The sequence below is a fragment of the Mustela erminea genome, chromosome 19, assembly GCF_009829155.1.
Source record: "Mustela erminea isolate mMusErm1 chromosome 19, mMusErm1.Pri, whole genome shotgun sequence".
In the NCBI taxonomy this organism is placed as follows: domain Eukaryota; kingdom Metazoa; phylum Chordata; class Mammalia; order Carnivora; family Mustelidae; genus Mustela; species Mustela erminea.
The window spans coordinates 26653274-26666939 of record NC_045632.1 but is presented as its reverse complement, the minus strand read 5'-3'; the positions used below and the strand labels follow the sequence as shown (position 1 = coordinate 26666939).

The following is a 13666-nucleotide window of genomic DNA, read 5'->3' as shown; positions in this document are numbered from 1 at the left end:
TATCTTAGTAGTATAGCTTGCAGCTAAGAACACGTGTGGTCTTTTACTTTCCCAACCTCAAGAAACACTGAATTGTGCTAATGGTTGCGGAGAAAGACAGCAGCCACAATCAGCAAAATATTAGGCTGAGAAGTAGAAGTATTAACACACAACACCGCACAAATTTGTTGAGAAGCCAGAAATTAGCAGCTTGCATCAGTGCCTAAAATAACTTTGGGTCTTTGGCTTTGGAGCTCAAACTTTTGAGTGTGTTCTCAGTAGAGTGCTTACATAAAAACTTACTAGCCAAAAGACGTTCCTATTGGTGAATAGTTTTGAGATAATGGAAAGACTACTCCCTGGATGATTTCTAATATCTTATGTAAAAAGTACCTTTCAAGTTTTTACAGAGAGTAGTATTTTTACGGAGGCTTTTACATGGAAATCCAGTTTGTAAACGCCTCAGACACTGGCCTTTGCTCAGATACAGACGTTTCACCCATCAAAGAACTATGAATGATACTTTTATTTTTTATTGAAAAAGAAACGCAGAATCCCATGCGTGAGACTTCCAGACGAGTGAGGACACAGGGGGTAAAGGCGTGCTTTTCCTACTACCCACTTGTCAGCTAAAATAAGCCGTTGAAACTCGTCCCACTTTCGCTAAGAGCGGCTCAAACCTCAGGGAGGGGCTTGCACTTCTCATTTAGGGGTGGGGTCCCGGTCGGCGGCCGTCGCAGCCGGTTTCTTTCCCTTTGGGAAAGAGTGTAGTTGGGAAGGGCCGGTGGAGGCGCCGTGTGAAACCAGCAAACTAGAGCTGACCGGCCGTAAATAGAAGGCGGGGGCACAGGACGACCCCTTGGGCGGCAGAACAATGCCCCGCGGGGGGCGCGCGACCACAGTTCTCTGACGCAGCAGGAAGCGCCAGTTTCTCCCGGGCAGGGACGGTTGCGGGCAAGAACGTGACGTGCTCGCGTTTGTTGGCCGCAAGCTGTTAGTCGCAGCAACCGTAACCGAGGAGCCGAAGCCCCAACCGCCACCCCCGGACACCCGCACCGCGATGCCCGCGCGGGTCGCGGCCAACCGGGTGAGCGACTCTGCGCTTGCGCACCCGCGGGAAGCCCCGCCCCCTCCTGGCTGCCGGCGCGCGGGGCCGCGCCTCCTCATGGCGGCCGCCGCAGTGTGTGGTATTTAGCGGGGGCGCGCGGCGGGCTCGAGGACGCGCGAAACGACGGCGGCGGCGGCGGCGGCGGCGGCGGCCAGGGGGGAGCCGGGGCGGCCGTTGCGGGGCGCGCTCTCGAGCGGCGGCGGCGGCGGCGGCGGCGGCCCAGGGTATACTGTCGGTGCCGGCACGGGCAAGAGGCGGTGGCGCTGCCCGCAGTGGCGGGGGTTGGCGGCGGCGACGGAGCGCGTTTGAGCCAGGACCGGCGTCCGAGGCGCGCTCTCCGCCTACAGGTAAGTGGGACCCGGCCTGGAGGGAGGAGCCGGCCGCGAGGGGCTCTCCGGGAGGAGGACGCTCAGGCCCGGTAATGGCGGCGGGCGGGAAGGGCGGCGGAGCCGGGTCGCGCCGCCCGGGCGGGGGCGCGGGCAGCCCCCGGCGCCGGGCGCCTTTGTCTCGGCCGGAGCTCGGCCACTCGGCCGAGCGCCGCCCCCCGCCCCTCCCCTCCCCTCCCCTGCTCAGCCCTGCCCGCCGTCGCGAGCCGGCTCGCCTTCGCCCCCGCCCCCGGCGCCCCGGGCCCGGCAGGCCGGCGGCGGGGGTCGGCCCCGCGCCGCCGGGCGAGGGCGGGGAAGGGCCTCCTGGCCGCCCGGCCCGGCCCCCGCGCGCCCGGGAGGCGGGCCCGGCGGAGTGAGGCGTTGGGCGCTCTCCGAGCCCGGGTGCCGGCCTTTGTTGTGAAGGGTCCCGGGGAGTGCGGCCAACATGGCGGAGGTCAGCTGAGTGCGGGCAGTGGCCGGCCCTTCGCTCCAGCCCCTCCCCGCGCCGCCCGGGGCCCGGGGCCCCGGCCGGGGCGACTTGGCCGTCCTTGGCCTCCTCTGCCTGCCCGCGACCCCGGGAGCGGCGGTCTCTGATGGCGCTGCGTTCCTGCTCCCGCTCCCGGCCTGAGCCTTCATTGTGCCGTGGGAAGAATCAGCCTCCTCCCTTGTTTATGTCGTTAGCGAGGAGATCGCGTGCACGGCTTGCCAGGGAAGCCCCAGCTTTTTATTGTAAACCTTGGTTTTCCTAGGCGTCATTTGTCAGGTAGTTTGGGGGCCTTTTCGAGTCTCTGAGATATAACTTAGGAATGTGGGTACCCTGGACCACAGTGCTGCGTAGGTTTTTCTTTCCCCATTCCTGGAAAGATTCAGAATTTGTTTGTTCTGACATCGAAAGAAGTCCCAGTTTGTGTGTTGGGAAAGATCACATTGTGTAGCCGATTTGTCAAAGTCACAGAAGCCGTGAGCTTGGATATAGGGCAGCGATTCGACTGCCAGTTCTAGCAGTTGAACATTTACCATTTCCAGATAAGCGGCTGTCAAGGGTAAATTGTTAACTCTTTTCAGCAGTTGAATGTTGGGAGCCGGACTCTGAAGTCCCTCCTGTCACACCGGTTTGTGACCTTGGGCAAGATGCTTAAACTCTCAGTGCTTCATTTTCCTTATCTGCAAAATGGGTGTAATCACAGTCCCTACCTCCTAGGATTGTTGGGAGAACTGATGAGATGATAATAGATGAAGGACTTGGAGCAGTGGTAGGCCCGTGTAAGGGCTTAATAAATGTTTGCTGCTAGGGCTGTTATTATTAAGAAATATGGTAGGAGTTTATCTTGGCATGATGGATACGTTGGAAGTTCATAGACCAGAATATATGAAATCACATGGTACGTCGTTAGTGCTTGGGTTTTTCTTTTACTGCATTTTGTTAGTTGTACAGAATGAAAATAAGAGGTTTAGATGATAAACGAACAGGCACTTTTGAGATCATGGCATTTGGAAATTTATATAGTAAAGGATTTGAATAGGTTTTGTTTGGTCTGGAATTTTAAAACCAAAGTGATTAAATGAAGTTTCCTTTTAGCACTTTTACATTTATGGATCAGTTAGCTTCCAAGCACTTGACGTTAACTAACCTGGAAAAGTTGAACCATGAATCCCTTTGAGTGTTAGGTGTCTGTGGTGTTACCACCTCTTTTGGACATAAGGATAGAGCAAAGTGTAGTGTGATAAATGTAATGGTCTGGTAATTTTATCAGGGAGATACTGGCTCAAATTGTGGAGGAGAAGGTATTGATTTGAGGAGAAGTTGATGACAAGTAGACTTTGAGACTTAAAGTGGATTATACAAATTGTGTAATTTTTCATTCTGGAAATTACAGAAACTTGTGATCTGAAATGGTTAGTTGCAGTCTTAAAGTTTGCTTTGCCAAAATCTTTCCTTTAGGTATAGAATTGGTTCAAATGTCCCCTCTTGGCATCTTTCCAGCATAATTTAGCAACACTTATTAATATTTTAAACTGAAGTATGGTATAATTAATAGATACGGAACTTTTCATGGTAAGTATTCCACAGACTACAAATTCAGAAATTTAATTCACTTTAGCCTAATATCTGTTCTTTCTGAGCTTTGCAAAGTTCTTATAAAATTGATGTAGAGCAGTATTCTTTAATATCTGTAATTTAAAGACTATTATAATTAGGCTTAAACTAATTGGAGTCATAAAGAAGATATCTAGCTATGACAGCAATGACATAATGTGAAGACTAGGACTTCATTTTCTGTATATACAGTGTTTTGAAAACAAGTCTTACATAATGAGAGCAGTAGTAAGTTTAGTAACACTGCAAAGTGACCCCTTAAATTGTGTTTCAAAGCTGTTGATTTATTCAGTCTTCAAAGATTGTAGGTTTTTCTTTATTTGCTTAAAGAGATGTTACAGCCTTTTGGCTGTAATTGAGGAATTTCCATACACACTGTGTAAATGTTTAAATTCTGAATACTTTTGGTATATATCCTCCCTACAAACAAAACCAATACATGAAAACCTCAGACTTCCCAACTCTCCCTGGCTCCCTTCCTCCAAGAAGCAACTGGGGATAAATTTTCCACTTTTATAATAGTAAGATCCTTAATCATTTCTTTTAAATAGTGGTTTTTTCTAAAGCACTCAAAATTACTTGGTTTTCCATGGCTATAATTATTAGAGTATCTAATGCATAAGGGTAAGAATTGTGTTTTGTATTCCTATATCCTCAGTGTCTAACACTCAGTACATACTTGTTTCCTGACCTACTAGGTGTCTGTTAAGGTTTAAGTTGGTTAGTTTTATTGTTGAGTTTCAAGAGTTCTTTGTATATTTTGGATAAGAGTCCTTTATCAGATAAGTCTTTTACAAATATTTTCTCCAAGTCTGTGGTTTGTCTTCTCATTCTCTTGACAGTGTCTTTTCCTTCAGGTATTTCCCACTTTTATATACCAAGGTATTAAAGAGTCACATGTCAAAAACTAAAACCTTTATTATTTCCAACTGTGCAAGGCTCTTAGACCCTATTTTCAGTTGGTCATCGGGTTCTGATATTGTTGCCATCTGGTTGTCTCAAATCTTGTATTGCTTCTCTCTCAGTCATTTTCATATTTACATTCAAGTCTTCTTCCTTCTAAGTGGTCTGTCTACTTTGGTCTCTGCCTCCTCCCTTCAGTTCTTCCTATTGTAGTTGAAGGGAGCTTCCTAATGTAGGCAATTTACAAGAACTTCAGTATGAAGTACAGAGTTCCTTGGTATGGAGAGTAAGTACACAGGCATTTTCAGTTAGGTACTTGCAAGTGCCTCTGTGCACCATATTTTCTTTCTTTCAGTTTAGCTCTATAATCTCAGCCTAGACATCATTTAGCTGAGACACTAAGATGGACTTCCCATCTTGAATTGGGTGTCATCTCTGTATTCCTATAGCACCCTGGACCCCACTCTTAACAGGTATCCCTCTGAACTGTATTTTTTCTGTACTGCTTTGCCCCCCTTACTAGGGAGGCAATCTATGTGACTACAGTCTTTATGAGGACTTTGTCTTAATCACCCTTGTTGGTCTAGAGTTTAGCTTTGTTTCTGGTATGTACTTGGTGCTCAGTAAATGTTTATTGAATGACTGACAAACTAATAACCCTCACACTATCCTTAAAATGTGGTTCTCCAGCCTTATCCTCCAACGTTTTTTCTTGTCCTGCCTAGTCAAGCTGGGTTTTTTGTTTCTTGAATAGTCTCTGTACCTAATCTGCCTTTGCTCATGATTGTACTTCAGTCTCTCAAATATCTATTTGTGCTACTTTGGGCAGATTATTTAAACTCTCCAAGCCTTAGTTTTCATTAGTTCGTGAGGCTGCAGCTGGCCCCATTCCCCATATTCTAATGCTAGAGTAGCAGTATTGTTCAGGGGTGAAGGGGACAGAACTCTGAAGAATTAGACCTGAAGGTGTCTCTTTGCTCTGTCACTTACTATTTATTATGTTTGTGGAACACTGTTTGTATTTTAAAAGCACATTTTCCTATCCATAGAAAGTGCTTAAATAATTAAAAAAAGTTAAGTTTCTTAATTTCTGTAAACATTACCATTTACATTCTAGTGAGGGAAATAAACAGAATTAGCTATTGTGATATATACAGATCTTCCTCCACTTACTGTGGGGTTGTGTTTCTTTGTAAATCCTTGTAAATTGAAAATACCGTAGTTTGAAAATGCATCAGTACAGCTAATCTACTCAACATCATAGCTTAGCCTAGCCTACCTTAAACATGCTAAAAACACATTAGCCTACAGTTGGGCAAAATCATCTAACACAAAGCCAATTTTATAATAAGTGTTGACTATTTCACGCAGTTTCTTGAATACTGTACTGAAAGTGAAAAACAGTGATTATTAGTGTATTGGTTGTTTTCTCTCTGAATTGCCTGGCTAGCTGGGAGTTGTGGCTTGCTGCCGCTGCTCAGCATTGGGAGAGAGTATCATACTGTGCATTGATGGCCTGGGAAAAGATTGAGAATTCCGAATTCACAATTCAGAATTCAAAGTAAAGCATATCGCTTTTGCACCGTCATAAAGGGAAAAATCACAAGTGAAGCCATTGTAACTTGGGAACCATCTGTGCTATAAAGGAGTTAAAAGTGCTGAAGTAAGGAATGATGGAGGTGGGGTGGAGACCTGCTGTCAGAAGGACTGTCTTTTAAGCTATGATAAAAGGATAAAGAGCTAGCCCTTTGAAGGAGTGAAGGGAGAATCTTTCAGAGTGAATGAGAAGCAGAGGTGAAGGCCCTGAGGCTTGAATGAGCATGTACTTACTGTTCTAAAAGTTGAGGGAAGAGTGTGTTGTTGGAATAAATGGGTGATGGGGAGAGATAGCCAGGGATCAGATCCTGAAGTCAATGTAAGAAATGTAAATTTTATTTTAAGGGTACTGAGAAGCCATCAGAAGGTTTTAATTAAAGGAGTAGCATAATTCACTTTTAACTTTTAAGATAGCTTTAGCTTTTGTTTGGAGAATTGATTGGTCAGAAGACCATTTCTTTGATTAGGCAGTAGTGGATTATGACCTGGATTAAGGTGGTAGCAGTGAAGATGAAGAAAAGTGGATGGGTTTAAGATATATTTTGGAGATAGAATTAACAGGACTTGTTGGTGGATTAGATGTGAGAGGTGAGGAAGGAAGGAATTAGGTGGTTTTTGGCTTGAGCAGCTGTGTGGAGTATAGTGCTGTTTACCAAGGTGGGAAAGACTGAAGGAGGGAATAGGGACAGAAGGATAGCAGTAAAATGGAAAGTTCTGGTATGTTGGATTTGAGATATCTGTGGCACATCCAGAATGAGATAGTGAGGTAGGATGTGGTCTCCCAGAAGCCAGATGGACAATACTAGAGCATGTTTGGTTATTAGAGGGATGGTCTGGTAGAAAAAGGGAGGGATTTATGTAAGAAAGAGGGATAATATAATAGAAGGGTTGTGAAGTGTGAGTAGGCGAGAAGAGAGCGGTAAGTGCCGTCCCTTCTTCATTCTGAAAGGAGGGAAGGAGGTGGTAAATCTGCATTTGATGGCTTCCGTGGTATTTTCTAAAGGAAGCATGGGTGAAGCCACCAGTTGAAAGTATTTATAGTTAGTGAATACTAGACTGTGGTTGGTTAAAGATGTAATAGACACATTAAGAAACTGAGCAGAGGAGGGGGAGAGGTGTTGTGATGTATTAGCCAATGAGGAAGCCTGATACTGTTCCAGGAGGTTTTGGAGACTATCTAGAGCAATAGTATTTTTCTTTCTAAATGTAAATTTTTTTGTTGAAGTATAGCATAAATAGAAAAAAATGCTTAAAGGTAAACATACAGCTTGATAAATTTTCACGAAGAGAACACACCATTGTGACCAGCTTCTATGTGTCCCAATAATTTTAGTTTTTTGCTTTGTTTTAGTAAATCTTCAGGCACTCTAAGCTGAATTATTATTAGATAAAATTGTCTGTTTTGGTTCAGTTTATTCTCCTAAGCTTGAGCCAAAGCGACCAGGATGGTAACTGACAAAGACCTCTCATTAGGTTTGAGATTGCCCAGTCGTGTTGAACTTACTTGTGGTTTTTGTTTGTTTTTAAGATTTTATTTATTTATTTGAGAGACCAGGGAGAAAGATCACAAGCAGGGGGAGGGGCGGAGGGAGAGGGAGATAGGTAGACTCCCCATTGGGTACCTAGCTGGACCAAGGGAGGGCTCCAACCCAGGACCCTGAGGTCAAGACCTGAGCCGAGGTCAGACTCAGACTCTTAACTGACTGAGCCACCCAGGCACCCCCTGATTGTTTTTAATAGCAGAGGGTGTGGGGAGCACGTGGGAGGAGAAAGAGAAAGTTTGAGGGAAAAGCTTTGGACATACAATCTTTATTTTAAAAGTAGATATTGCCAGAGAGAAGTATTTTCTTAAAAAGTTAGAAGAATTTTAATGGCAGTCATGAATTTTATAGGAAGTGTTACACTGTCCTGTTATTTATTATTGTCATTCTGACAGACTTAGCTGCAGTAAAATTTAGTGTAGGGGTGCTTGGGTGGCTCAGTCTGTAAAGCAGAGGTTAAGCATCTGCCTTCTGCTCAGGTCATGATCCCAGGGTCCTGGGTTTGAGTCCCATGCCAGGGTCTCTGCTCAGTGGGAGCCTGCTTCTCCCTCTCTCTGCCACTCCTGCTTGTACTTTCTCAATAAATAAATAAAATCTTAAAAAAAAAAAAAGAAATTTAGTGTATACTAGCTTCTTTCAAAGACTCTACCTTGGAAAGATTACTTCAATAATTGATTTAAGTAAATGGAATAATCTAACTTCTCAAAATTCTTGCTATTTTATTTTCTCCTTTGTGTTTTACTTTCTGCCCCTTTGAGTTTGGTTAAAATTCAGGGGTGTGTGTGTGTGTGTGTGTGTGTGTGTGTGTGTGTGTGTGAAAAACCCTGATTTAGCTTTGTTAGGGACATCTTCAGTTGTCTTAAAACAGATAGTTGTGAATTGATCTCTGTAGACTGTATTCTTTTGATTTTGTTTGGCGAGGTGATCTGAAAAGTTTTATTTTGTCTTACAGTTAACTTTGAAAATGCTAAATTTATGATTTTTTAAAGTATAAACTAAAATATGTATATGAGATATATGAATATTTTTACATGAATGGGTGGTTTCAAATTTTTTCCCCTATTAGTACCCATATATTTGAGGCATTTTAAGCAAAAAAAAAAATCTGAGAGAAGAAGCATCAAGGCAGGTAGAGAAAATCAGCTCTTGATTTCTCAGTGTTTCAATTTTTGTATGAAGTCTCCAGCAGCTCATTAGCAGGAGAGTATGGTGACACAAAATACGTACTGAAATCTAATCCTTTTTTATTACCAAAATAATATGTATGTTTTATGGAACATTTGAAGAATGCATACAGAAATGCAACCTTATTTTCCCCATGATTGTTCATAATCTGATGATTGGAGAGTAACCATTGTAGACATTTTGGCATAGTTTCTAGTCTATGTGTATGTGTGTTATTTTTTTTAAAGACTGACTTTAAATTTCTTTGATCTGATATAAATCCTTGTAGGTATTTGCCTGTTAAATGATTACCACTTGCCGCTAACTACGTATTTGAACTGTGTAATTCCTTTTTTTTTTTTTTTTTAAAGATTCTGTTTTTTGAGAGTGCAAGCAAGAAAAACACGAGCAGTGGGAGAGAGGGAGAAGCAGGCTCCTTGCTAGGCAGGGAACCTGATGTGGAGCTCAATCCCAGGATCTTGGGATCATGACAAGAGCTGAAGGCAGATGCTTAACTGACTGAGCTACCCAGGAGCCCCTGAACTGTGTAATTCTAAATGATGACGTTTGTGCTTATAGTCTGTATCCTGCAGTTTTGATACGTTGTGTGCCTATAGTTCAGTGGTCCCATCTCTGATCTCTGTGGTTTTTGGTTCCAAATTTGAGTCGCCTCTCTCCTTCTCTGATCTCTTGCTTTAAGTCTTTAAAAACCGTATTCAGCAGTTTGTATGCCTTTACAGTTTCTTTTCTGTCATTATACGGTACATACAAACATACAACAGCCATATCAGTGTGTGTATTTACTTAACAGTTTTTTTCTTTTAACGTAAGTAGGGTTATGATATCATGTGGTTTTATTTTTTAACCCACTCATTTAAAAAGGTTGATTCTTATATTAGTATATATGAGCCCATCTTATTTTTTTATTTTTTTTTTTTTAAGATTTTATTTATTTATTTGACAGAGAGAAATTACAAGTACACTGAGAGGCAGGCAGAGAGAGAGAGAGAAGGAAGCAGGCTCCCTGCCGAGCAGAGAGCCCGATGCGGGACTCGATCCCAGGACCCTGAGATCATGACCTGAGCCGAAGGCAGCGGCTTAACCCACTGAGCCACCCAGGCGCCCGAGCCCATCTTATTTTTAAATAAAGACAGAATAGTGTTCTGTTGTATGGACCATATATTTTAGTCACTCTCTTAAGATAGGACTTGAATTTTCAGTTTATTTGCTGTGATAAACAGGATTGCTGTAGGCATCCGGATACATAAACCTTTGCCAACTGTAAGTTAGAAGCGGGACTTGGAAGAAATTGCTGGGTCATAGAGTATACACACTTTAAAATTTGAAACAAACTGCCAAATCTTAGAAGCTTCTACAGTGGACATTTCCAACAGTGTAGGAAAGTCTCTTTCCCCACATCTTTGCCAGTACTTCGAATCCAATCTTTGAAAAGAAATTTCTGTTCTTTCTTTCTTTCTTTCTTTCTTTCTTTTTTTTTTTTTTTTAAAGATTTTATTTATTTATTTGACAGAGAGAGATCACAAGCCGGCAGAGAGGCAGGCAGAGAGGAGGAAGCAGGCTCCCTGCTGAGCAGAGAGCCCGATGTGGGACTCGATCCCAGGACTCTGAGATCATGACCTGAGCCGAAGGCAGCGGCTTAACCCACCGAGCCACCCAGGCACCCCATTTTCTGTCCTTTCTTAAGCAATACATGCAGTTTGTGATTTCTTATACCAAGTTTTTGAACTGCTTTTTCCTTTTTCTCTAGAGTTTTACATGCACATTTAATTCAAAATAAAATACTCTATTACGTTGGTGTTTTTGAAGAAAAACTCCAGCCTCTAGTCCTCTCCAGGTATCCTTTGCCAGCAGCAACTGTTTTTACTGAGTTGATTATTTTTGTATTTACCGTCTTTGTCTCTAACATGCTTTTATTATTAAATACAGATTTCAATTTTAGGCCTTATCTGTTGAATTCCTTTTGTGGATTTAACTTGTCTTTCTGTCTCCATCACATATACTAACCTTCCCATTTATATACTTTCTTAATTTAGTAACATCATGATTTTGTATTTGCATTATTATAATTGTAAAAGTTATTCACAATTTGAGCCATATAGTAAGCTGTTGTTACTTTTTTCCTTGTACTGTTTAATTGGAATTTGTATAATTTTCCTTGACGTTAATGCTTGTCTTGCTTTGTGTTCCCTGTGCTTATCACTAATTCCACCCCACATTCCTTAACACTTGTCTGCGTGTTCATCGTGCTTTGATGCTTCATGTCGCTTTCTGCCACTAGTGAAAATTGTCATTGTCAGTGTTCCTTTTACCTTTCTTGTGGGTTAACTCTTACTTAATTGTAGCCCATGTTGCCCTTTTTCTTGGTTTGTTCCATTATGTTTGAAGGGTTTGTCCTCCGGGAGCTCCCTGAAACATATCCAGGGGAAGTAATGTTTTGAGACTTTGCATCATTATTCTGCCCTCAATATTTTTAGGTAATTTCAATTGCACTTAGAATTCTAGAATAGTAATCTTTCTCTTTGAGGATTTTAAAAAGCATCACTCTGTTTTACCTAGCTTTGGATGTTATTGCTCTAAAGTTCTTTTGCTTTCTGATTTATTTGTTCACCCAACAAATAATTTATTGAGCCTGTGTGTATGCCAGGCATTTTTAAGTATTTGGGATACATCATTGAACCTGACAAAAATTCCTGCCTTCCAGGTTGAGGAGGAGGAGTGCTGCTACAACAGCAAGCATAATAATTAAATTGTGTAGCCTGATAGAAGGTAATACATTCTGTGGGGAAAAAATAGAGTAGAAATGGGGGAGGAGAAGGGAAGACAGAGTGGGTAGTGGAATGGATAAGGATTAGCAGTGCATGATAGTGGCGTCAGTGGGCATCATGGAGAAGGTAGCATACATGCAAAGATTAGAAAAAGGTGAGAGAATTAGTTATCAGGACATTCAGGAGGAAAGTATGTTGAAGCAGAGGTCCAAAGGAACATCTTAGTCTTAGGGAACCAGGAGGATAGTGCAGTGAGTGAGAGGGAAAGAAGTGGGAGCTGAAGTCAGAGAGTAATTATTTTGTGTAGGGCCATATAGGTTGTTCAAGATTGTATCTGTTACTTGGATATGGGTTGCCTAGGTTGAGCAGAGGAGTGACATGACCTGATATAAATTTTAACTGGATTTTTTGACTGCTGTGCTCAGAACATACTGGAGTAGGGGTTGGGAGACAAGGATGGAAGTGGAGTGGAGGGGGTGCTGTTTAGAAGCTGTTGTAATAATGCTGGTGAGAGATAATGATGGCTTGAACTATGTTGATTGTATTCAGAGAGGTGGTGTGAGCGGCGGCTGGATTCTAGATATATGTTTAAAGGTGATAGAGTAAGATTTCCTGGTGGTTTTAGTTATGAAAAAAGAAGGATGAAAAAAAGAAGGATGACTTCGAAGGCTTTTGAACAGAGTAACTGGAGGGATGGAGTGGCCATCAAGAGAGGGGAAGGTGGTGGGGTTGAGTAGTCTGGGAGAAGACCAGGAGTTCAGCTTTGTTCAGCAGCTCGCCTCTACCCCCGACCCCATCCCTGCACCCCCGGGATACCTGGGAAGTTGGATGTACAAATCTTGGGTTTAAGAGAAATCTGGAGGGTTTTTTTGGTTTGTTTTTTTAATCTGGGCTGGAGATGTTGGTGGAATTTAAAAACTAAGACTGAATGAGATCAACGGAGTGAGGACCATGGACAACTCCCAGTGTCAAGAGGTTGGGGAGAAGAGCAGCAATCCATAAAGGAAACTGAGGAGTAGCTGGTGAGCTAGGAAAACTGTGTGGGCACAGCGAACGGAGTTTATTAGACAGGAGTCAGTTCTGTTAGATGTTGGTGACAGTTCATAACTTGCACATTAAATACAAACAAAACTGCAGAATCAGGGTGAAATTCGAATTATACTGATTTACTAAAGCACTGGATACTGTCTGCTAAATTGAAGTCTTGAGAAACAACATGGAGTTATGCAATGGTCTGTTGTTATGCTCTTCTGAGTTAAACATACCAGAATTGGCCGGTATGGTATGGTCACCATACATGTTGTATTTTCTTACCAGTGTATAAATGCTTCAGTGAAAACCATGATGCCATTAGGACTTTGCTTTATACCAGTGCATCATTTGCATTTGAGGTGGCCTTCTGCTTTTATCTTTAGTCCTTCATGATTAGAGTACTGTAGTACTGACTTGGGAGGAGCCAGTGTGACCATAAATGCGAATGGGAGCATTCAATTATTTGGCTACCAGATGGAGTCACATGACTCAGAAAGTGCCACTACTGGTTTTTAGATTATTAAACATAGGAAAATAAAACATTCAATTTTTGTAGAAAAATGTGGATCCCCCCCCCCAGAACAGAATCTTAGTTTGAGAAAAATCTTCTATTTTTTGTTTTAAGTTTGAGGAAAATTTGAGTATTAAATTAGTTCATGTGTTACATCCTTATTTGAAATATTGGAAATGATTTGGCTGGAGTTTCAAATATAATGCTTATGAAGACACAAATTATAATTTTCAATGAAATACTTAATTTGAAAAGGCTCCATGAATCTTTAATATGGCATTTCTTTTTCATAAATTCCATTATTTTTCTACTCTTTTACTAGTAAAAGAGCTACCTACCATATAATGTATTATGACTTTTTACCTCATTAATTTGTTCTGTCTCCCAAGCAATGTCACCAACTCTTCATGGGTTACTGCCAGTTTTGATCTGATTAAAAATTTATGGCCTCTGTGTGTGTGTGTGTGTGTGTGTGTGTATCTGCTATATTTTTCAGATGGAATGTGGAATTCAATGGGTTGTATGTTACAGCATAGATAGAACTGGGTAGTATAGCTTAATGCCAAGACAGAGCAGAAGAGGA

The 13666-nt window shown here is 42.4% G+C and overlaps 1 protein-coding gene across 4 annotated transcripts in view; it reads left to right on the top strand.

Moving 5' to 3' along the window:
* Window positions 1–988: 988 nt before the first annotated feature.
* Window positions 989–13666, top strand: part of SIAH1 (siah E3 ubiquitin protein ligase 1) — a 29818-nt gene continuing 17140 nt past the window's right edge. Inside the window, exon 1 of one of the 4 annotated variants that reach the window (XM_032326517.1) lies at window positions 989–1066. The gene's annotated coding sequence lies outside the window, so the exon portion shown is untranslated. Of the gene's footprint in view, window positions 1067–1331; window positions 1435–1746; window positions 2162–2183; window positions 3509–13666 lie in introns of those variants that run through there. The other 3 variants (XM_032326516.1, XM_032326519.1, XM_032326518.1) reach the window with 3 other exon arrangements.